This window comes from Leptinotarsa decemlineata, unplaced genomic scaffold (assembly GCF_025532065.1).
Source record: "Leptinotarsa decemlineata unplaced genomic scaffold, Ldec_3_MD MMD2_tig00003308_RagTag_RagTag, whole genome shotgun sequence".
NCBI classification, from domain to species: domain Eukaryota; kingdom Metazoa; phylum Arthropoda; class Insecta; order Coleoptera; family Chrysomelidae; genus Leptinotarsa; species Leptinotarsa decemlineata.
Genome location: NW_027412586.1, coordinates 4,116,056 through 4,119,977, shown reverse-complemented (window position 1 = coordinate 4,119,977; position 3,922 = coordinate 4,116,056).

Sequence of the window (3,922 nt, the reverse complement as noted above, 5' to 3'; positions counted from 1 at the left end):
AATCGACAGATTTAGCAATAAGCAACCTCGTGGAGAAAATCTTCCAATCCCTTGACAACAAGGAGATTACGGTTGCTGTATTTCTTGATATTGAAGGAGCATTTGACAATGCACTACCTAAATCTATAGGATTGTCTCTGGCTAGGGTAAAGAATCGACCATAACTGGCTGGAGCTATGCCATGCTAGTAAACAGAACTGCAACTACCGACTCTTCAAGGCAAGGCCATCAGGTTCAGGGTCACCAGAGCTGCCCTCAAGGTGGGGTACTATCTCCCCTTTTGTAGTCGATCCTGATGGATAATCTGCTTGATGCCCTTGACGAAAAGAAAGTTGGTCTGCAAGCTTATGCAGATGACTTCGTCATCCTGGCAAGGTCCTCGTCGGGAAGGGTAGCTTGTAATATCCTCCAAAGCACGTTGGACGTTGTTCACAGTTCGTGCCTGAGGGAGCAGATGTCTGTCAACCCCAGCAGAACTGTGTTAAACCCCTTCACCAAGAGGAGAAAATTGGACGATCTAACGCCAGTTTCCCTCAATAGTAAGGTTATTCCATTCAGAACACAGGTGAAATATCTTGGCATTGTCCTTGATAAAAGACTGTCTCTATGGGCATGTCGAACGATTTGTGGTAAAACTTGGAGCTTAGGTCCCAAACAAATCAATTGGATTTATGTGATGATTGTCAGATCAATGATCACTTATGGTGCAGTTGCTTGCTGGCCGAAGGCTTTACAGAAAACGGCCCGAGCGAAGCTCTCTGGTTTACAGAGACAGGCTTGTCTGGCTATCACTGGTGCCATCAGTACCACACCGTCAGCGGCCATGGAGAGAGAGGCTAGATGGACTGCATACATACTTGTGCACATTGCCAATGGCACAAATCAATTGAATCCAGAGTGCAACAGACTGTTGGTTGACACTGGAAGTCACAATATTCTGGAAATGACCTCTGACTTTATGCCTCCAAAAATACTGCCTTATAAAATACTATTCCCGAGTAGAGAGGACTGGATTCTTCGGGAAAAGGAAATATTAAGAGCAGATAGTTGTTGGTTCACAAATAGATCAAAAACACCTTCCGGTACTGGTGCAGGTGTTTTTAGTCGCAGGCATAGGACAGAGATATCTACCTGGCTAGGAACTTATGCAACTGTATCTCAAGCGAAAATTTACGCTATCGAATTGTGTGCGGAGAGATTGGATAAATCCAACCTCACACACAAGTCAATAAAAATATGCTCGGACAGTCAAGCGGCGTTGAAAGCTCTTTGCTCCTACCGAGCAATTTATAAATTGGTAGCAAATTACCAAAAACGACTCTCCTCTATAGGAAAACTTAACAGATTGTATCTGGTATGGATTCCTGGCCATACTGGCCTGCAAGCGGCAAGCTGCAAGCGGCTTCATCGGACCAGAACCTGTCATTAGCATCACTTTGGGCTTTGTCAAACAAAGATTAATGGACTCCTGACCGAATCTTCCAGAATTGGCTCACTCCAAGGCGTTTATCCACCCTTCGAAGCTTGATACGAAACAGTTGTTAGACTAAAGTAGGGATGAAATAAAATATCTAACAGGCCTTCTTACTAGTCACTGTCGTTTGAATCATCATATGCAGAGACTTGGACTGTCGGAAGACAGTGTGTGTCGCCTCTGTTTGGAAATTGATGAAACAGCAGAGCATATACTTTGTGCTTGCCCCGCTGGAGACCGAATCAGATTCTTAGAGTTCGGCAGATCCATACTCTTACCATTTGAACCGAAAGACCACTCACCAAACAAACTAATCGGCTTCGTTAGAAGCTGAGTTTATTTGGCCGAGTGTGAATAGGTGTGAGCAACAATAAACCCTTGCAAGTTGCGGTGGAGGGTCGAATAAACCTACTCACTATAGACCTAACCTAACCTAACCCTCGAATAATTGAATTCGGACATAAGCCCTTTCAGTTAAATACTGCCAGCATGAAATTCACAGGGTGTATTAGGAGATGTATAACGAACATTTCATATCAATATTATCTATTTGCAGGTGGGATAAAGGGGTGTAATTTTCCCTCCAAATGATAGATGTTCCGTCATAAAAATACTGCCAGCTTGAAATGAACAGAGTATGTCGGGAGATATCTTACACATATTTCTTATTGAAATTCTTGATTTGCAGATGGGATGTACGGGTGTTATCCACTTCCCATTCGATCAATACTTTCAAACAAATGACGCTTGTTAAATGTCAAATATTTTTATTATCATTATTATCACAAAAATACAAATCAAATTCAAAGCGTGTGCCCAAATCAATAACCTTCAGCAATGAGACAGTGAGATAATAGAGCAATGAAGACATCCTGACCATTATGAAGAACTTCCGGATTCATTTATGCCATCTCAAACCGTATTATTTCTTTCAATTCCACCAAACTGAAGTAGAGTTAAGTTTTCTGATATTTTGTATTACTCATGATCTTGCTATAATGGTACCACATGTTTCAATTATTTTTTTCTGATCACTGAATACTTCACAAAGTGAGCTGAAGCACCATAAAAATTCAAGTCACTTGTACATTCCAAGAGACTATTTTTCTAATATTATCAAATAGAATGGCTACATAATTTCAGAGATATTTGAATAATATGGGCTTCGCAGCTGAGTTCATGATCCAAATTCATGGTTTGTGCCCTATTGATATATTTTCCGTTAATATGTGAACATGGACTATGATCAGGTTCTATACCTTTGCTTTGGTGAAAATTACATGGAGTTCGTATCTTCGACATTCAAAGAACGGCCATTTTCATTACAATATTCAGAGAATCCATTGGATACTACGGTGCCAATTCTTTACTCAAGTGGAACGTAAAAATATTATGGACAAAAAATTTCAGTCCTGCCAATTTGTGTTGAGCTATCAGGAATATATTTAAAAGTACCGGTATTTTTCCTATTGACATAAATTTCAGACCCTGGTTACTCATCACTGAAACATCTAAGAATGGTAACTTCACGTTCTTTTCAATTTCATATGTAAACTTAATGTTCGGGGATCTGTTGTTAGGAGTATATCTAAGCAAGTCCACTCGCTTAGATTTTTTGTGTCAAACATTGCTAATATATCATCTCCATATCGGATACAAGTCAGTAGTGAACCAACTCCTTTTTTGTTCTCAATTCAAGTCTGCTCATGAACAGATTAGTTATTGAGCGGAACAGTGGATATCTCATTGCAAATCCTTTGTGCAATCTGTAGAAACAGATCGCACCTGCTTGCCAAATTTTTAGTGAACCGTATATTTGAGAAACTGTGAGATAAGAAACCCATAGACTGCTATTCAAAGTTGTTGTGATCTATTTGACATTTCTCATGTGTGTTTTTCATTTCCTAAACCATCTTAAATATTACTGGAGTTTTTCCCAACACCAAATCGTTATTTTTAACACCTCGACACGTGTTCGAGGTGTCGAGGTGTTAAAAATAACGGTTTGGTGTTGGGAAAAAACTCCAGTAATATTCATTACTACCCCAAAGGTTCCAAACACTGCATCATAAACCATCTTAGGTAATGGGTTCCTTAGTAGTTCATTATAGGGGACGTTTTCAATTGAATTATCAATTTTCTGATAGTAATCTGACTTTTCCAATATCACAACAATATGGCCTTCGTCTGCTTTCAGATAAAAAAACATCAATCATCAATCATCGATGTGTGTCTGAAAGTGGAGTTACCAACCCAAAATTTAGAAATTGTCTCCCCCCTCTCCCAAAATTTTGATCAAAAACCGCCCTTGGTCAAACTGGGCTAAGGAAAAGAGGCGACAAAAATGATTATTTTTCATTCGACGTCAAAAGTAGGAGTGGTTTAGTGAGACGGCGTCAACACGACGCTTAGCAGCGCAGATTCATTTTCGTTTCAACGTATTCGCTT